At 39.4% G+C, this 22,195-nt stretch overlaps 1 protein-coding gene across 1 annotated transcript in view; it reads left to right on the forward strand.

Annotated features, from left to right (window-relative positions):
• Positions 1–22,195, forward strand: part of SLC35F1 (solute carrier family 35 member F1) — a 263,938-nt gene that overhangs the window by 187,068 nt on the left and 54,675 nt on the right. The window lies entirely within an intron of this gene.

The following is a 22,195-nucleotide window of genomic DNA, read 5'->3' on the forward strand; positions in this document are numbered from 1 at the left end:
AATGGGGACAGAGATTGCACTGAACCAAGAACCAATGGCACAGAATTTCCGGGTCTTCTAGGCTTGATGAAGTCAAGGCTGAGCTTCTTCCACAGCAGGACAGTTGGAGATGAGACACCGAGAATCTGGGGCAGTCTTTTATTTCTATCCCACTCTATCTCATTTCCCTCTGGGTGTGTGTTGAGATAGATAGATGATAGATAGATAGATAGATAGATAGATAGATAGATAGATAGATAGACAAACCTACCTATATGTGCCCAGATCAGGGATGGAACCCATAACCTAGGTATGTGCCCTGACCAGGAATTGAACCTGTAACCCTTTGGAGTATGGGCTGATGCTCCAACCAACTGACCCACCCAGCCAGGGCTGAATGCTTTCCTTGCAACTCCATGGAATGAGCCCATTTCCAAAATACACGGATAAAGGGAGATTTTTCTTTATTATGAAGTTATTTTCCCACATCTAACTTAGAAAGCACAGAGGATCAGACTAACTCCGCTATCTCTGGGATTAAGTAAAAGTTTTTCCTATCAGATCCCAGTAGACTGTTAGTACAGTTAAAGAGGATTCAGGAAACTATAGAACCCCAGGCTTATATAAATCAATCTCCTGCCTCCTGGGGCTGTAGCCTGAATAAAGACCCTGGCTTGCAGCCCAAGCTGTAACACAGCCCTTACAATTGTCCTTGTCACAATGCAGGGCTGAATTTTTAAGACTTGAAGTTGTCTGCTCTCAGAGAGAAGAAGGTAGGGGGCTAAAACACCCTACTTTACATTTGAAAAGCTCGCATTCAGAGCCTGCTGGTTCCCGCTGGGAGAGCCTCAATGGGCCTGGCAGTAGATTTGCAAAGACATCGCTCTGCTAAACTTGCAGACAAGGTAAGTGCTACTTCCCATCTGAAGCCTCTTCTTGGTCCTCAAATCTTTAAGTTGTTCACGGTCATGTAAAATCTACAAAAGAAAGAAAATATAATTTTAAGAGCTATTTTTTTTTTAATCATTGACATTTGCCTTCTGGAATGCTTTCCCCCCTAAAATATTTCAATTGGCTCGAGGACTCTTAACCCTATGGTAAACATCAATGGCAAAGAATGCTGTGGTCATTTCCCCATTCATTCAGACAGTTAAATCATGAAAGTGTGGAATCTGTGCAGGCAAGCATCCTCCAGGTTTTGTAAGAATCATGTTCTGGATTAGAGAAAATTCAAAATTTGAACTGATGAATTATGAAGTTCCTCACAGGCCTAGTTTCTCTTTATACTGATTGCTTCACACACGTTTCAAATCTTATGATCTTTTATCCCAGAAGTGAAATGATCATAATTTTTTCTTTCAAACTGGAATCCTTTTGAGAATGAAAGAGAGGAATCTTTATTCATGTGGAAACAATGGGCAGAAAGCAGGGTTGTCACGAGCTTATTTACACATGAGAGCTTGAGTTTTTAAATCTGAAAATAAATGAGCCCAAGACAAAAATGTTCTTGGTTATCCCACTGAATATTTTGAAAATGCATTTTTTTGGTGTAAGTTATTTGGAGAAAATCCATTTAAGCATATGGAAGAATTAAGTACTTATACTTCCACTCCCCAGAAATAATCCCTGTTATTACCTAGAAATGTATATAATTCTAGAGATGAAACACACACACACACACACACACACACACACACACACACACATTTTATATATATGTTAGTAGAGTTCATATATATACACCTTGGTGCCACCTGGTTCGATATATTTTCTCCCATGTTCTTCCTTCTCTTCTTTTGGCCCTCTGATGGTAAGAGCACAGGTGTAAACACTGGTGGCTTATGAAGGGTAACAGAACTGTCCTTGTTGACTTAACTCTACCATCCTTTACTTCTGCCCAGGTGAAAGAATTTGGAACTTTGCAGTAAATACAGAAATTACAATGGAAAGTAATTATCAATTTTGTCCACAAGTGAATTCACACCAGGACAACTGTTTTTGTTTCTTTCCTTGTTTGCTTGTTTTATCAAATGCTTGATAATATTATTATGGCAACTTGGTCTTCCTAAGATGAGCTTCTTGCAACAAATGTAAAAAGTTGTTGGTAGTCTCTGAGTTAGAATCCATCCCAAAGAGTGTCCTTGGCCATCTAGGATGATGAAATGAATGGAATCAGATTTAAATTACTCTCAAGGTTAGTCATAAAGTAGTAAAGAAGGAAAGCTATAATGGGAAAATAAATTAGGAAGGGATATGGGGGAGACAGGAGGAGGCAATGCTTTTGCTAAGAAGTTGACCCCATTATTTTCCTGTACCACTGTATTTAACCACAACAACATGCTTCCCTGACCATATCTTTCCAGATACCTAATTGCTGATGTAGTAGGAGTCCTAAATAAATAAATAGATAAATAAATAAATAAATAGACAAAACCAAACCAGGTTTTAAGTAATTAAGAAATAACTCATGTCTAATCAAAGCCTGGTAAAATTATCACTTTGTATGTGAAGGAAGATAGCACCTATATAGATTTTTAAATAACTGGAAGGGGCTTATAGTGTGCAATATTTCTGTCTTAGAGTGCTAGTTAGGTTAACGCTAAATGTTGCTTTAGAATTAAAGTTTTATTTTTTCATAGCATAATGCTGCAATGAAGGGTCAGGTTGGGAGGTTTGCACTATGTAGTCATTCAGGGACCCATGTAGATGAAGAGTCTGCCATCTTCAAGATGTGACTTCCAGCCCTAATTGGTTTGGCTCAGTGGATAGATCATTGGCCTAAGGATTCAAGGGTCCCAGGTTCGATTCCAGTCAAGGGCATGTACCTTGGTTGCGGGTGCATCCCCAGTGTGGGGTGTGCAGGAGGCAGCTGACGGATGTTTCACTCTCATTGATGTTTCTGCCTTTATCCCTCTTCTTTCCTCTCTGTAAAAAATCAATAAAATATATTAAAAAAGAAAGAAAGAAAAAAAGAAAGAAAGAAAGAAAGAAAGAAAGAAAGAAGGAAAGAAAGATGTGATTTCCAGATCAGCACACTCATTTTCATTCCAATGGCAGAAGGGAAGAAATGCACGAATGAGCAGGCAAAACAAAATTTTATGTGCCAAAATTGAAACTGAAATATTACCTACTTTCCCAGACTGTTAGCTAAAGCTAAGTTACAACGCTACCCATCTTCAAGGGAAGCTAAGAAATGTAATCTAATTGTGTTTCTGAGAAAAAAAAAGGAATGTGGACTTAACAGATAACTTCTCCACTACACACCATTTCTTTTTTTTTTTATGTATATATTTTATTGACTTTTCACAGAGAGGAAGAGTGAGGGATAGAGAGTTAGAAACATTGATGAGAGAGAATCATTGATCAGCTGCCTCTTGCACACCCTCTACTGGGGGTGTGCCCGCAACCAAGGTACATGCCCTTGACTGGAATTGAACCTGGGACCCTTCAGTCCACAGGCTGATGCTCTATTCACTGAGCCAAACCAGTTTCAGCTACACACCATTTCTTATCATCAGACTTCTCCTACAGAATGTGAAATAAGGTATGGAGTTGGTCTAGAGATTACAACATTTCAACTGATTATTTCTTCCTTAAGGTAGAACCCATAGTTGTTGACCTGTGACATTCCTGATTTAGCACTAGTCCTGTTGCAATTCGAGTGATGAGTACATGGTGAAAGATTGAATAAATAAACAATTTTAGGAATCATGCATATTAAATCATTTTTAAAATAATAGCTTTATTGATATATAATTCATGTATTGTACTCTTCAATCACTAAGAGTGAACAATGCAATGGTTTTTAGTGTATTCACCATAATCAATTTTAGAACATTTTCATCATCCCTGTATCCATTAGCCATCTCTCCCCATTTCTGGCCAACTTCTGCATTTCTAGGTGTTCACTAATCTACTCTCTGTCTCAAATATAAGCCTATTCTTGGCATTTCATAGAAATGGAATCAGATAATATGTGGTCTTTGTGAATGGCATTTTGACTTAGCTTAATATTTTAAAGTTATATTCATTTTGTAACATGTTTTCATTCCTTTCTGTTGCTAAATGATATTCCATTGTATGGAGAGGTCATATTTTATCTATTCATCAGCTGATAGAAATTAGGTTATTTTTATTCTTTTGTATTATAGATAAGTATGACCATTCATGTACAAGCTCTGTGGCATATGTTTTCATTTGTCTTTGGTATATACCTAGGAATGGAATTTTTAGAGCATATGATCACTCTTCATGTAATCTCTTGAGAAACTGCCAAAGTGTTTTCCAAAGTGACTGCACCATTTTACATTATTGAATGACTTTTTGAATCTCCCTATGCCGATCAATAAATTTATTGAGCACTTAGAAAGTTCCAGGTGTTATTCTAAAGACTGATGTTATGATGGTGACAACGTTTTTGTGCTTGTGAAGCTTACAATCTCGTGAAGAGGGACAGACAGCCTTATAAACCGGATAAACAGATGGACTTCATTTAGTTGCAAATGTCAATGAAGGCTGTACACCAGGTTAGTGTGACAGAGAGCGTGATGCTGGGAGCGCTCCTTTAAGAGACCTGAATGATAAGCGCTAGCTACATCAAAACATGGGTGTCAAGTGTCCTAAGCAGAGGAAGAAGTAGTGCGGAGGCCCTGAGGATTGGCATTTCTATTACAAATTGAGCATAAAAATCTAACGAAGTAAAAATTCCCAACTAAATTCCTTGAAGAAAGAATTTCATTGTTCCTACCTGTGGCTAATTGATTTCTGGCAAACTGCATCCAACAAAAGGCGGCCCAGCTGCTCTCCCACAGTGGCCAAGATTTCACGACAGGGCTGGGGTGTTCTTGTTTACTCCTGTTGTTCACTCCTGCTGGCCACATCTCCATGCACACTTCTACCCTCTTAATGCAGGAGCCAACTGTTGTCTGAGATTCCAGGGCTCTGAGCACAGTGGTCATTTGTCTGTAATAAGTTATGAGGCTTAGGAGGTATTTTCTGCAGAATATGGCTTACAGCCCTTTCCTGGAGTCCTGAGCAGCTAAGATATAGAAGAACAAACTACAAAAGCTGTGTTTCTGTATACACATGAAATTTACTTTTTTGTTCGGTCGGTGTGGCTTAGTGGTTCCATTCCTGGTCAGAGCACAAGTTTGGGTTGTGGCCTTGATCCCCTGTAAAGGATGTGCAGGAGGCAGTGATTGATGTTTCTTTCTCATCGGTGTTTCTCCGTCCCATTCCCTCTCTCTATCTCTAAAAATCAATAAAAACATATTTTTAAAAGATATTTACTTTTCTACTCAAAAGCAGCTTAGATCAAAGTGGCCAGCATCACTATGAGAAGAAACTTGGGTTAGTGTAATGGCCCCAGGAGGGAGAGGGGCGTGTGAGGTTCAGAATAAGAGGGAGAAACGGTGAACAACAATGTCAGCAGGCCTTCCTGAGTACCCAATGGAAACTGAAGCTGCTTTCTGTTTACCCAAATTGGAGATTCAGTCTGATTCCAGGGACAAGGAGTTATTTCCCCTGACAACCTCCCCCTCCCCCTGCATCTAAACTACCTGCTCAACATCACCTCAAATTCTCTTAATTGGAGATACTTTCTCTCATTGTTAGACATAAATACTGTTAACACTTAAATATTTAATAGAGTTAGACAACGGCAATGAATGGATTCCACTAAGTTTAAAGGATGATAGCAAGTCATTCCCTTTTTGGATCAGAGATGATTTATGCCCTGAGTAGATGAGCCAAGGCCACTGAGGAGGGCAATGGATGCCTTAGAAGAAAATGGAGGCATTAAGGAAGGACACACACACACACACACACACACTCATTCTTTAAAGCAAGTTGTATCTGAGCCACCTATCACCACTACTTGGACAGGCTGTGATAAGATCTGCGGTTCTCTAGGTTCCACTCATATATGATCTTGGAAAGTAGCTTTTCTTTCTAATCCAGAAGCACTTGTTAATAAGTGAGAATCTACCACAGATGAGAGCAATGCTCATAAAATAATGACAAATAACTGCAACTTCTTTTGACCAAGATATTTATTGTTTAGTATTGTGGATTAAATCATTCTCTGATTTTTTAAATAAATATTTTTTAAATTATTGAAGGTCAAATTGTGGAATGCACAGGTTTTATAGGTAATAGTGATTATGAAAGCAATTCATGCTTATTAAAGAGAAATTGGAAAATACCTGTAACTAGAGAGTAAAAAAAATAACCACTTTGCCTCCACCCAATCACCAATACCTCTGTTCATATTTTGATGTCATTTTTAGAGCCTTTCTATACTATTTGTGCTTTTATTTTATATCATTGAAGTCATGCTGTGTTTATAATTTCCACAGCTGATCTTTGTACAGTTAATATTCCATCATTTTACATGTTTTACAAAAAGCCTTCCTAAAGGCTTTTAGAAATAACTGCCAAATATTCTAACAAGTAGAAGTATTAAAATGTGCTTTTGTAATTGGGCAGTTAAGTGTCTAGGTGCCCAGAATTTTTTAAAATGAAGTCTATTAAATAATATTATTGAAGGAGCCAGAACTATTTCCTTCCCTTTTCTGGTAACCGTGACATTTCAGAAGGCTTGATAATTAAAGAAAATCATCCTGCCAGTGTATAAGAGTAGTGTCCCTGGTTCTATGAGAGTCCAAAAGTGTCTGATCTAAGTTTTGACAAATACTTTATTATTTTAAAGTGATGGTAACTTTTTCCAGAGTCCTCTCAGCTCCATTCTCTGGAGTAATCATATGACAAAAGGGACAGAAGTGATGAGTTTTGGATTCTATCTTTTCCAAAGGTTTTATCTGCACCTTTGCTATTCTAATTAAATTCAGTAGTGACAATGGTAAGCTTAGTGGTCTGCTGTCAAGAAGGAAGTTATCTCTATCCGTGGAAACAATAGAGTGGTATTATTCTCAGACACTTACTTGAAGCAAGTAAAAGAACAAAGGAACCAATTATGCAAATATGTGCTCTTCCAAGTGGAGGAGGTTGGCCACAAATGGGAGCAAGTGACAAACGTACAGTTTTCTGCTTCAATTACTAGTTCCCCTTATAATTAAATCAGACCTAATTATAATTATTACTATTTCTCGTCAAAATGTAAAATTATCCACCTGATGTAAAGTGTTTCACAGCTCTCATTTGCTAATCCCTTCTAAATACATCTTTCCCTGTTAAGATTTCAGCCAGCTGACCCACGAAAGCCTTGTTTGGAGTGCTTACCAGCCAGGAGTCTTGTGGTGACAGTGACAGAATAAATCAAATTTTAATTTGTTTGAATAAAAACTAAACACAGAAACAAAAAGGACTGGAGAAAGTTAAGGGTAGGGCTGGCTTCATGTACTGTAGTTTGACTTGGCTCAACTTATGCATGGGGACCCAATTTCCCATTCCCGCATCTGTTCACTCTGGCTTCTCCTCAGTAAGATTCATTCGCCAATGAGATTTTTCCTCCTTGTGATTGTAAGAAATCTACCATTATATGATTCTATTCATATGAAATGTCCAAAATAGGGAAATCTATAGAGATAGAAAATTGATGAATAATTCCCTAGGTCTGGAGAGAGGGTTTGGAGAACTGACGTGTGACTGCTAAGGGGTATGGCATTTTGAGGGGGAGAGGTGATGAAAATGTTCTAGAACTGATGGTTGCACGACACTAAGCATACTAAAAACAACGAATTGTATACTTTAAATGAGTAACCATGTGGTATAGCAATCATATTTCAATAAATCTTTTATTTAAAAGAAGGTGAAGAAGAAGTCTATGTCAGTTCCGGCCTTCACACTTTCAGTTCAGATTGGCCAGTGGAAACTCACCATGTCTCCCTGGCTCTGTTTAGGTTGTGTGTTCATTTCTAACTCTACACACTGATTATTCCAAATCTGAATTAGAGGGGAACACAACCCAAGCTGCCTCCCTCATGAATCAATCCCTTACTACCTGCTACGGACTGAATTATCTCTTTCTCCCCTCCCCCCACCCCCCAGATTCATATTTAGAAGTCTCAACCCTTACTGCCTAAGAATATGACTGGATTCGAAGTAGGACCCTTAAAGAGGTGATTAAGGTATAAGGAGGTCATATGGATGGGCCCCCATCCAGTATCATTGATGTCCTTATAAGAAGAAAAGATTAGGACACAAAGAAGAAGACCATGGAAAACACAGAGATGAGGCAACCATCTACAAGCCAAAGAGAGAGGCTTCAGAAGAAATCAACCCTGCTGACACCTCGATCTCAGACTCGCAGCTTCCAGAATTATGAGGAAATTAATTCTGTTGGTTAAGCCACCCAATCTATGGTGCTTTGTTATGGCAACCCCAGCAAACTAATATATTGCCCTTATTAGAAGTAAGCTCCCTTTCTTCTGAATTTTTGTTGCCTTTTTTTGTTCTTTCTTATGTTCTACCTTGTATGACAATTAAGCATGTACTGGTATTTTATATCTCTCTTCCCAGACCATAAATCTTTGTGCACAAGACCTAAGTCTAATTCATTTCACGCTCCCCACATTGTACTCATTAGTTCATCAAATGATTATCGTGTGTCTACTAGAAACCATCTGTGTAGTACAGTCTTAGTAGGCACTCAATAAATATTTGCCAACTGCATAAAGGTGACCCCCACCCCCACCCCAAAGAGGCAGGTGAATGACATAAATCATCAGGAGATGCCAATTCTGAAAGAATGCATGATTAATTGAAGGACAATAACCAGGAACATATGGGCTCTTGAGGAGAAGAAGTTGTGCCAAGATCATGTCATGCTGACTACAGCATTTTAATATTTTCATGTTGCTTACTCCTGCTGGGATAGGAGCTTAAGCAGTGTTAAAAGGTCATTATTATAATAAATTCCTTGTCTGACCTCAGCCAGAACTGCACAGCTAAGTGGAAAGGAGTTTGAAAACTTCTGTGATGTATTACCTAAATAATTGGATTTCTCAGGTAAGGCTATTAACTCTTGATTTTCTCATAGTAAATGTAATACAGAGGCAGCCACAGATTATAAAAAGGAACCAAAACTACATATAGTAACACCTTCTGGGTGGACATTGTTGCTTTTACTTAGCCAGCATCCATCACCCTCTTTCCATCAGAAGCCCAGTTTTTGTCAGGGGTTCTACCCCATCCCCAACCCACACAATGTGGTGCCCAGGGAACACCACTTCTCACTCAAGGGGTGGATGCATGACCAAAATGGAGCCAGTGGGACATTCTCTCCTGGGACCTGAGCCCTGAGCTGTGTCATGAGAAAACACAGCACAAAACGGAACAGAAGGAATTGGCGGTGTCACATTCCTTTGTAGTGCCCTAAGAAAAAGATCAAATGTTCCACGCTGCCCATGTTCTTGACAGTCTGATTCTGCAGCATTCCACCAATCTGGGAAGGGGGTTACTCAAGAGGCACAGACCATAGAACCAACTCCCTATTGTCGTCCACTCCATAGGTGGCCATGGGAAAAATGGACAAGGGACATTCTCCTTAGAGAAGAACCATCCTTCTCCTCTCGCAGACAATGCACTTAGGAAAAGTCATCTAGCACTAGCATCAGCAGTCAGAAGACTAGCACCATAGTTTAGATGAGGAGCAGTAAAAGACTTAACTAAAATCAACACAGGTAGGTTATAAAGGTGGTGACTTAAGAAAAGAGAGAGAGCCAATAAGAGGGGATTCAAAATTGACAAGCCAAGAAAGAAGGAAAAGTAAGATGCTTCTAGAGTTTAGGACTTCGTTAGCACCGTTTGCAAATACTGGGAGCCTCATAGGAATACAGTGTCGGCAGGGCAAAGTACAATTAAGTTCAGTTTTAAAGAAATAGATTCACTTGTTTACAACACACTATTTTGGGTACTTAGGGGGCGGGGTAAGTGGCTGTGGTGGAAGGCATTGCAGTTTGGTGGAATCCAATAGACCTACTCACATAATAGTTGCAGGCTCAATGGCTTTGTGCAAGTCCTCTGGAGTACTGGGGCCATGGCTGTGTTGATCATTCCTGGCATGCAGTAGACATTAAATATATATATTTCTCCAAACCACACGTAGCAGATACTGGTTATTTCTTGCGAGTCAACATCCAATCCTTTCTGTTTTAACTAGATTATCTCTTATTTTATTCATGGAAATAAGCTTTTGTGTATCTGTATATAACTTTACTCAAGGTGACTTTTCTTCTGAGCAAGAGGTGGGCATGTGATCCAAGCTAAGCCAATGTCCCTTTTTCTCCCAGGTTTTGAATCTTAGGTGAGTGGGGCAAAGTGTTTAAACAATTAGTCTTGATTTTCTCCAATAGCGGAATCTTACAAAGACTATCTGTTTGTCCTTTGGTAACAGTTGTCCCAGAAGTCCTGGTTCCTTGAGGACTTTTTCAAACTCATTTCTCTAGCCTTCCAACAATTTCCTTTCCACTTATAACCACCACAGCTGGTATATGTTGCTTTCAATTATAAAAATCTCGATATAGAGATAATCATATAGGCAGCAGCCACCCACACTCAGCAGCACTATTCTAAACCATTAGAACAAGAATTAATCTAGAATTAATCTAGCAGGTATCGCACTGAGTTAGGGAAATCTTCTGGTGTTCAAATATCATTTCTACTGGGAAGTAATTTGTAGCTTACCTGGATATTGCCAATAAAATGTTAAAAGAAAAAATATTGAAAAAGACAATTAGAGATGGGATACTCTACCACACTGTTATAAACATGCTCATATTACAAGTTAAGACAAGTTTGCATGCAACTGGGTATTTTTTTTTAATTCAGCAATGCATAAGAATGCACTCCAGCTCAAGTTATCATTCCCAACTCTCAGGTTTTTCTCTCACTTAATTCTTAGAAAGAATCCACTGTATTAAAATCAACAGGTCTACAGCCTTTTATAATTAGTCACATTGTACTAGCAGCCATTTAGGAATTGAATTTCATTGTTTTAATCATAAGACATAAAACTGATGACAGATTATCCTTGTCTGTTGTGAGATAATCATGAAGATGTGTCCTGTTTGTGTTAGCTAGGATGGGGAGAAAGGGAATTCTCATACACTGTGGGTGGAGTGTAAATGGGAAGAAATACTTCGGGAATTATTTGGTCATAGCTGGGAATGTAGAAATTGTGTGTATTCTATGAAACAGTAAGTCTGGAGACTGGTGAGTTTTATGCAGGCACAGAAATATGTTTATTGCAATATTGTTTATAAGAGCAAAAACTGGAAATAACCAATGAGTCCAGAGATGGGAGAATGAATAAGTAAAATGCAGCATGCTGTTAAACAGATTCTTTAATGGCCAGATTTATTTCAACATAAAACAGATAGTTCACAAACACAATGTGAGTGCAAAAGAGTGAGTTGCAAAAATGTTTTCAGAGTAGCTATATTGTTATATATTTTATAAAACATATAAAATAACATGTTAATTAATGATATGCAATGCAGTAGTCTTCCTTTATCTACAGGGGATACATTCCAAGACCCCAATGGATATCTGAAACCTCAGATAATACCAAATCAAAAATACACTCTATTTTTTCCTATTAGGTACAGTAAGAGATTAACAATAAAAGATGGAACAATTATAATAATATACTGTAATAACAATTATGTGAATATGGATTTACTGTATTAGGTAAAATAAGGGTTACTTGAACATAAGCATTGAGGTACTAGGACAGTCCAGCAGGTAACTGAGACAGCTGCTAAGTGACTCACAGGCAGGGAGTGAATGCAGAGTGGTTACTCTGGACAAAGAAATGATTCACATCCTAGGTGGGAGAGAGCAGGACAATATGAGATTTCATAACGATACTCAGAATAGCATGAAATTAAAACTTATAGATTACCTCTTTCTGTTATTTCCCATACAATATTTTTGCTCATGATCAATTGCAGTTAACCATGGCTAATTGAACTATAGAAAACAAGACTGTACATACAGAGGGGCCCACTGAGTCTAAGACAAAACAAAAGTGGGTTGTGAGGCAGTTTATAGGTTTCAGGGGAAATCATATAGAGTATGGAGAAAAGTGAAGACTTTGACTTTACATGGATTATTTTATTTTGTTCTTAAAAAATGAGTTTGAAGATTTTTTTCGGAAAACATTAAAAATTACCAATTCCCTTTTGCAGCTGCACTGAGGTAGCCAACTATTTCTGGGTATAGTTCATTTTTTACAAAACTGAAAGAGTTCTCACATCTACTACTATCTGTGACACCAGATGTTTGATTCATTCATTTCTTTTCCAACATATATCTAATACTTGCCTGCTATGTGTAAGACACTATGTTTAGTAAAACAGAAAATAACAAGGGATTACTGGGCATGGTCTTGCCCCTCAATGATCTTGTAGCTTCCAAATTTAAAGTCCTTTTTGGAAAAGGTGTGTGTGGGCTGAGGTATGCTTCAATGTGGAAATATTTTCAATAGGCTTGTGATATGGAATTATTCCAGTTGTCATGAAATTACATGTGGGTGGGCTTCATTCTATGGAAACATAATAAGAAAATCACTACTTGCAAAAGATGAAATTAGAGAGTGATGGGCATTTTAAAAGGAAATAATTCCATTTTTTAAGAAATGATTCAGTATAAGCCTCTTTCTTGAACATATAAAATGTGATGGCATTTCTGAAAAAGTTTTTTTCTTTTTATACATCAACCATTTTTGGGCAACACAACTACCATGTAAAGTAAGGAATTCCAGTGTAGGACATCAACTTTTAACCTGGGGAGTGTTTTATACTGTAAAATAAGAAGTCAAGCATGCCTAGAGATATGTAGCTGAGCACTTTCTTAATAGCATCGTGTCCAGCTCTCAGTTCAAGTGGATAAATTAGCTCCCATGTGGGCAGGAAACCCCCTGGGAAAGCATCTTCTGGGGTATCTCCACTGCAGCTGCCACAGGAGCTCTTGGCTGATATTGGGGATAGTGGGCGGAACATGCAAATGATAGTGAATGCGGATGGTGGGGAAGGAAGGTGAAGAATGGTAAGCAGAAAGCCATCTCTTAGACACACCTCTGCCCTGAATAGGAAAGGAATGGTAGGTCAGTTTTGGAAGGAAAGGCAGGATCCAAAATACAACCTGTATTTTTCGAGGAGAGAATTGGAAAAGGCAAGATCATCAGTGAAAGAAAAGGGAATTGCTTTTGGCTCTGGGTGAGACTAGAAGAATTCAAAGAGCATTGCTTAAACGACTGCCCAGCTCAGCTGGTGCCTTCAGTAGAAACTCAGTAACTTGGTGCTGATTGACTGAAGGCCCTAAATTGGATATTGGATGCATCATTGTGCCTGGCCCTCAGAAGGATTTGAATCCACAGTAAACACAGCTTGCCAACTCTGAGGCAAAAGTAGGGGCATGGGACTCACAGGGCACTGCCCTTGAACAGTGATTCTGCACTCATCATACTGCATTCATTCTCTCCACTAGCACAGTTGCTTCCAACAGGCTTGGGCATGCTCAGAGCTCTCTTTTCCCTGAGCATCCTCAATAATTACAAAGAGACCAAAAACATGGCAGTGGCAGGCTGTGTGTGTGTGTGTGTGTGTGTGTGTGTGTGTGTGTGTCTGTGTGTGTGTGTGTGTGTGTGTGTGTGTGTGTGTGAGAGAGAGAGAGAGAGAGAGAGAGAGAGAGAGAGAGAGAGAGAGAGAGAGAGGGAGAGAGAGAGAGAGAGGGCTGAGGGACAAATATAAAAAAGAGCAGAAACAACAGAAACAAATGACATACTTAGTCCTTATGAACGTGTGACTTTTGCTCTTTAGTTTTTACTCTTCCCTCACTTTTCTTAAAAGCAAATTACTGGTCATAGTCAGGCACGTCCTTGGCATTTTGGTGAACCATGTGTGTCCAAAGACCTTTATCCAGCGAGCTTGGTTTCAGGAGGCAAAAGAGCACCCTGGCCTCCTTGCAGGGTCCACTCACTGGTATCCGTGGCTTGGGCGAAGTGGATTTTGAGGTGGGAGTCAGTTCCAAACTGCAAAGGAAGCTGTCAACCACAGTACGCCTTGGCATTCAGTCATGTTCTGTTTTTTGAGATTTCTATATTTGGCCTGGCTGCAAGGTATCGAGGTAAATGATACAGAAGAGATCTGAAAATTGCACAGTGAATTTTCTCTTGCGGTCTTATAGCTTCAAAAAAACAGTGATGCAATTTAAAATGCATGTGAGAAAAGCATGTGTTTCAAAGTTTTTGTGTTTAGGTTTTGTTTTTTGTTGTTTTTTTTTAAAAAAAGGACGACCAAGAAGGGCTTTCAACTAATATTAAAGGTTATTTGCCTGCATAGATAAGATGGCCTTGTTGCTAAGCAACAGAGTTACCAAGACAATGGTGGGCAGGAAGATAGAGGAACTCATGAGTATTTTAGTAAAATTCTTGTCACAACTGGAACCAGGCTGACAAGCTTCTCTATAATGGGAAATGGCAGAAATGAAGACACAATGGACCGAGAGAGGTGACACATTTTGTTTTATTTTCCTGATATACCCAATTCTCATGGGATGCAGTTAATATTTTTGGTCTGTTTATCCTAATTAGAGGGACTACAGGATTTTAGAGTGTATTAGACAACTACCCTGGGCAGAAGCAAAGCTTGATTATCTCTGCAGGGTGAATACGGTGTGTTCTGAATCAGAAACAAGGACTCGATTCATCACTCACCTAACAAAGGCATTTGATTGTCACTTAGCAGTGAAATTCGATAGATGATGTCAGATGTTAAAGGGTATTTCGTATAGTGGTGTGTTTTTTCTAATAGGAATATCAGCCCTGTTCATTTCAGAAATACTGAAGACTTTGGATTGGGTATGCATGGTTTTTATTCTAGATCCTAATTGTCTTTAGAATTCTTATTTTATCATTCTTACTACTAAAAAGTTGTATGGGAGGCAAAGAAGATAAGCCCTCTGCCCTCATAAAATGTCGGAGAAAGTGAGCAGAGGGCTTTTTCATTGTCTAAAGGTAAAGGATCAAAAGCAGTCAGGAAAAGGTTGAAATTCATTGTGTCAAGGCCTCTATAGCAATTTATTTATAAGAAAGTCTATATAAAAATTGATGAAGATTAGTCATTAGCTGTCAATAGTTTACTTAGTCCATAGAATTATTTCTTTTTTGTCTCTATTTGAAGAGCTCAAAGTACTGAAACCAGTTATGATTTTATAAGATTGTGAAAGTATCACATTTTACAGAGAATGGAATGGATTTATATGATATATATAATAGAACTTCAGTTCAATCTAAAAATAGCAGCTACCCAGGTTTCCCATAGAAGAAACCAGTTAGGCATCAATCAGGTTGGCAGGGGAGTGGTTAGGGGGTGATCAGGCTGGCAGGTAGAAGTGGTTAAGGGCAATCAGGCAGGCAGGTGAGCAGTTGGTAGCCAGCAGTCCTGGCTTGTGACTTGCCATTTAAACAGGCAGTAACATCCCTAGAAGAGTCCCAGATTGAAGAGGGTGCAGACACACATCCCCGTTACTAATTTTGTGCACTGGGCCTCTAGTGCTTAATATAAACTCTGGTAGGATACTACAAGATCAGTTTAATCATTTTCTTTCCTGTTGCTTTCTGTTGCTTTCTTAAAGCATTTCTTATTTATCTGTCTACTTACTCAGGCCAGACACATGCTGAGGGACTGCACATAAAGAAAGAGGCCCAGTCCTGCCCTGGTTGGAGCTTGCAGGACAGATGGCAGGGTACAGCAGCAGGTCCACAGACTGGACAGATGGCCCAATCTGTGTTCTGAAGCAGAATGCTAGTCCTGGGATTTTGGTTCAATTATATCAGTCTATTAATGAGTCTGAATTTCTGTTATTAAAGAAGAAATGAGAGTGATAGAGGCCTCTCAGGAAAATAGTTAATAGTTAATAGTTAACAAGGAGAATGGAGACAGCCTGCTTATCGGCATGGCATATCCAGATGACCGGAGGGATGAAGCACTCTAAATATTTTTTTTGATGCTATGGTTATTCACAGTCAAGTTTCCTAGTAAGAGGTTAGCAGGGCAAGCAGCTCCATTTCCCAACTATGTGAATATCCACAACCTTCAGACACCCTTCAGACTTCAGCCATAACCTTCACAAAAGATCACTCTCTTTCAGTTGAAGTCAGATCTCCAAATAGACTGCACTTGGTGGATGCAGGGGATGGGTACTCCAAGTTTAGTCTTTTAATTAAATCAAAGATGTAATAAGCGAAGGGAGCAAAAAAAAAGGTTGACAAGATTGCTTTGGGAAACCACGTGAATTTGGATTATGATCCAGGTTTATGTTAGGAATCCTAATTTTACTACTAACTGGAAAGCTACAGAATTTTCTTTTAGTCACTTTTAAGCTCCTACTATTCCTCTACATCTTAAGAAATCCACAGGCAAATGAGAATCCTCTTAAAAGCTGTTGTGTAGCCCCCTATTTCTAGGACACATTGTGATCAATTTTGGTTCCTAAGAGTTCATCTCTCATCAGTAACTAATCCCAAGTCCTGGGAATGTGTTGGTGGGCTGCTGCTCAGTAGTACCCGGGCTTCATTCTTTCCCAGGCCATCTGCTGTGCCTCAGCAGTGGACATTCTTCAGAGGCACTCATCTTTCTTTTTTTAAAAAAAAATATTTTTATTGATTTCAGAGAGGAAGGGAGAGGGAGAGGTAGATATTATACAATAGAAACATCAGTGATGAGAGAGAATCATTGATTGGATGCCTCCTGCACGCCTCCTATTGGGGATCAAGCCTGCAACCCGGCAGGTGCCTTTGGCTAAAATCAAACCTGAGACCCTTCAGTGCTCAGGCCAACACTCTATCCACCGAGCCAAACCAGCTAGGGCAGGCACTCATCTCCTGATTCTCAGAAGTTTTCATTCTATGGATAAACACAGCCCAGACCAGAACTACTTTTCAAGAAAGTCAATTTACATGGGTCATTAGAGTTTGTTGTGGCTTTTCGAAAAAATTATTATGTCTTAAAATTGACCTTTTTCTTTCAGGTATACAGTTATATAATTTTTTTAAAAATATATTTTATTGATTTTTCACAGAGAGGAAGAGAGAGGGATAGAGAGTTAGAAACATCGATGAGAGAGAATCATCGATCAGCTGCCTCTTGCACACCCCCCACTGGGGATGTGCCCGCAGCCAAGGTACATGCCCTTGACTGGAATTGAACCCGGGACCTTTCAGTCCGCAGGCTGATGTTCTATCCACTGAGCCAAACCAGTCCCGGCCAGTTCTATAAATTCTATGAATCATTAGTTTTTGTCAACATCCACAGTGCACATGAGCTGAATCACTAGTGCCAGAGTTAACACATAATAAATGAATAACATTCTTGCAAAGTTAAAACCTTCCTAAAATGGAATATAGTAAACGATAATAAAAATCAAGGCCTTAAGTTCTATGAAATATATGTTTTAGGATTTGTTTGCAATTCAAGGCCAATAAGTATTTGCTAAGCAGACAATAGTGTCCATAAGCGTGCAACAGAAAAGGATTATAAAACAGACTTTGTTTTTCCTTAAGTTTACTGCCATTTTAGTAAGAAGAAATATGCACAAGCACCATGTTAAAAATATAAGCAAGGATATGATTAAGTTCCCAAATCAATAGAACAATACCTCAGAACTGTAAGAATTCAGAAGAAAAGTCGATGTGGGTCAAACGGGGGCAGCCTCCCTGAGACGGAAAGATTTGGGGCATGTCTTCTAATAATGCATTTGTCGATAACTAGCCCTGCCGCTCCCTGGGGCTCTCAGAGACGTGGAACAGATGTTAGCTTTATTCCTGCACCAAGGGCGGCCTGGCAGTTGGCTCTAGTCACCAGCCAAGCAGCAGCAAGCCCTGGAGCATAAATGCCTCAGGGAGGCATAGGACAATTTATTTATTAGTTTAAATCAATATTTCCAAAATGGAATGCAATTAGGACCAACAGCATCACAGTCTCTGGAAGGCTATTTTCAGTGCAGATTCCAGAGCCCTCCTCCCCATCCGCCCTAGACCTGCTGTGGAAGAATGTCCGCGAGACCAGCAATCAGCTGTTTTCAAAGCTCCTCAAGTGATTCTAACGTGCTGGGGGGTGTGTGGGGGAAAATACGATTTCATCAAGAGAGAAACAGCCTATCTAGTAAAGAGGGTATATGATAATTGACTGTCATACCCTCACAAATATGGCGGTACCCATAGCCAATAAGGAGTGAATATGCTAATTGACTGTCACGCCCTCAAAGATGGCAGTGCCCACAGTCACAAGATGGTGGTGCCCAGTACTCTTAGTCCCCCAGCTACCCAGGGCCAGCCCAAGGCACCGGCAAGCCTCAGATGGCAGCTGTCCAGCTGCTCAGGGCTACCCGAGGCTCAGGTAATCAGGGCCAGCCGAGGCGTATGCTGCCAGCAGTGGCAGCAGCAGAGGTATGATGGGGCATTGCCTTCCCCTGATTGCCCGGTTGCCTCCTGCCCCTGAGGGCTCCCGCTGAGTGACCCCTCTCCAATGCATGAATTTTCATGTACCGCGCCTCTGGTTTATTTATATAATTTTATGCACAAGTGCATCTCTCAACCTGTTTTGTTTCATTTTGTTTTTTTGCTTCCCAAATATCCTAGCACATTTGAATGCCTTATTCTAGGCCTGTGTCTGTGGTGAAGGTTAGTAACATACTCTGGGACCTCCCTGCTCTGTGGCCTATGACAGCTGTGCCATATCTGTGTCTCTGAATGCTTGTCTCCAAAGGAGGTTTCCCTTGGGACATATGTTAGCTTATTATCCACCATCTTTTCCTCCCTGTTTTTTGGCAGTCACTGTTCAAAACATCCCATACTCAAAACATCCCATTTTTTTTATTACTATATTTTTATTGATTTTTAGAGATAGAGGAAGGGAGAGGGAGAGAGAGATAGAGACATTGAGGAAGAACCTCCTGCACTACCTCTACTAGGGATTGAGCCTGCAGCTGAGGTATGTGCCCTTGACCTGAATCAAACCTGGGACCCTTCAGTCTTCAGGCTTAAACTCTATCCACTGAGCCATACCATTGTGTTAGATGTTACTGCAATCAACCACTCCACCTTACTAGTATTTACCTAACTGAACACAGTGCTCCCAACCTTTGAGAGGAGTGATTTCTCCATCACCAGCAGCTTCTCGAAGCTTCAGGAATTGGTATAGATGCTACAATGCACCAACAAAAGATTCCCTATAAGGGCTTTTGTGGTCCAAACATATGCAGGCTTTGTCTGTAAATGAAGCGACAAAGGCAGGGAATGTCTGGCCATTAGCACAAGGGCAAGGTACCTCCACAAGCAAAGATGCAGAGAAATGAACAAGAGACGTACACAGCTGTTAAGAGCTTGTCAAACCTCTGCTGGAAGAGGTGCCAGATATGCTTCCTGACCTCCAAGACTGAAATGAGGACTTGGAAGTAATAGAATTCAAGCTTCTACATTCTCTGCTGCAAAGAGGATAACATCACCCACAACTCGACACTGTAAGGAGAAATGTGGCTGCACTGGTAAATGCTTTGAGGTCTACGGATACATAGACACTGGAGATTCCTATCTTCTGGCCAGTGCTATTCCATTATCCGAACTTTCTCTTCAAATGGAACTCCTCTTTCTTTCTTAAGAAAAATTTCAAATACATACAGAAGAAGACGGGAGACCCTTCAACAAGTTTTAAATCATAGTCAGGCTTATTTTATCCTTACCCTCACCACTTTCTCATTCCTATAGTATTTTAAAGCAAACCTCAGACATTTTATCAATTCGTCACTAACTATATTAATATGTATTTCTGAAAGATAAGAGCTTAAAATGATTGATATCATGATTACATTTAAAATTAACAATAATTCCAAATATCCTGATGGAGTTCAAATTTCCTATTGTCTCATAGGTTTTTTTATAGTTTGTTTAAGTAGGATGCAAATAAGATACGCATATTGCAAGTGGTTGATTTTTTTTTTATTAAGTTCTTCTAATCTATAGATTTCCCTCTTTTATATTTATTGCAGTTTATTTGCTAAAGAAACTATCATGTGACCTGTGCAATCACTGCCTCTCAAACCATAAACATACCAATCCCAAGTTGGCATTTGATCAAGTGCCAACTCTGAGTCAGGAGGTCTGGAATGGACCTACGATTCTGCGTTTCTAACAAACGTTCAGTGGTGTTGTTGCTGTAACTCAACAGTCCAAACTGAGAGGCCAGACTATGATGCATCCCACAATCTGGATTTTGCTGATTGAATCTTTATAGCTCACGTATTTTAACATGATCCTCTGTATTTCTGAAATTGGTAGTTGAGTCCAGTGGCTTGATTAGATTTAGGTTCTTTTTTTGGTGTAAGCAGGATTTTGTTGGTTTTTTTCTTTGTTTATTTGTGTTTCTTTTTTATTTTACATTCCAGTGGTTTTTGGTTGTACAACCATCACCACAACCGATTTTAGCACGTTTTCCCCCAAAGAAAACACACCCCCTTTAGTCATCTGTCATCACCTCGAATCTCTCCCATGCCTCCCCATTCCCTAGCAACCACTCACTCCCTGTTTCTACAGATTCGCCTGTTCTCTCTTCCTGTAAGTGGGATACATGGTAAGAGGCCTTTTGTGAGGCACTGTCTCCTTTCACAGAGCGCCCTGTGTCCCAGGTTCTCCCTGTTGTACCGTGATCTGGGTTTTACTCCTTTTCACAGCTGAATAATGTTCCGTTGTAGGAAACATATCCATTCATCAGTTGGTGGGCATTTGGGTTGTGTCCAAGTGTTGGCTGTTAGAAATAATGCTATGAACGTCCATGTACAGGTTTTGTGCGGGTGGATGTTTTCATGCCTCTTGGGTGTGCACCTAAAAGTGGAATTGCTGGCTCACACAGCAACTCTGTGTGAAACGTTTGAGGAACTGCCAGACTGTTTTCCAAAGAGACTCCACCTCTGTACATCCCCACCAGCTGTGTATGAGGTCCGATTTCTCACATTCTCTCTCTCTCTCTCTCTCTCTCTCTCTCTCTCTCTCTCTCTCTCTCTCTCTCTCTTTTATTATCGTCTAAACTTTTACATATATATCCTTTTTCCCCAATTGACCGCCCCACCCCTTAGCCATTCCCACTCCGGGCAATCCCCCACTGCCCCAGTGTCTGTGTCCGTTGGTTATGCTATTATGCATGGATATAAGTCCTTTAGTTGCTCTCTAACCCCCACTCCCCTACCATTTGTCTCTAGATTGATCTATTCCTGTTCATCAAATTATGTTGATCATTATATCGCACATATGAGTGAGATCATGTGATATTTCTCTTTCTCCGACTGGCTTATTTCGCTTAGCATAATGCTCTCCAGTTTCATCTACGTTGTTGCATATTTTGTTGTTTTAGTATGTTTGTTTTTTCCTTCCTTCCACTGGGAAGCATATAAAACAATGCTTGGTTATCTTTTTCTTTGTAATGCTAGGCCTATATCCATTAATTTATTAGGGGGTACAAAATGATGAAATTTTAATTCTCTCATTTCTTCATTTATTAGCTAGAATGTTACCATAAAGACAAATCTCCCCACCATCTACTATGTAGTTATCTAGTAGTATAGTTAATATAAGAATCTCGGGGGAGGGGGGCGACACTTTATTCTTTTCTCTCTTTCTCAATTTTCAAAATAATGAGTTAGTTTGCTAACATCTTTCTATGGTGACAAATTTATTCTGTTTTGCTTTTAAATTTGGTGGTGTTTATTGTTGCTTTTAGATTCATTATGAACCCATGGATATGAACATATCTGATGTACTGTAATCCATTTCACTTATCTTCATATGAAAGACTTCGGTTGGCCTTGAGTCCTTCTGACACACCCTGGTAGTTTTATATTGCTTGCTTGTGCTTATGTATTACAAGATATTCCAGTTTTGACTTGTGTTGCACTTCCTGACCATGATCTGCAATCAACAATTTCTCCCAAGACCATTGTCTCTTGTAGTGATGACTGGTACTTTAAGATGATAATCTGGGCACTGTGGTGTGCATTGTCACAAGTTAATATAGTGGAAACTTTTTCATCCCATAAATACATATTCTTCAATATTTTCAAATGAAACTGTACACATATAGATATATGTTTGATAAATTATACTATTACTTCATTGCTCAGAAAATGCTGCCTTATTTCTGCTAAACTTCAGAAAGTTCATACAAATAAATAAAAATATTTCTTATCTATTTTGTAAACTGTACCA

Source organism: Pipistrellus kuhlii, unplaced genomic scaffold, assembly GCF_014108245.1.
Source record: "Pipistrellus kuhlii isolate mPipKuh1 unplaced genomic scaffold, mPipKuh1.p scaffold_m20_p_5, whole genome shotgun sequence".
NCBI lineage: Eukaryota > Metazoa > Chordata > Mammalia > Chiroptera > Vespertilionidae > Pipistrellus > Pipistrellus kuhlii.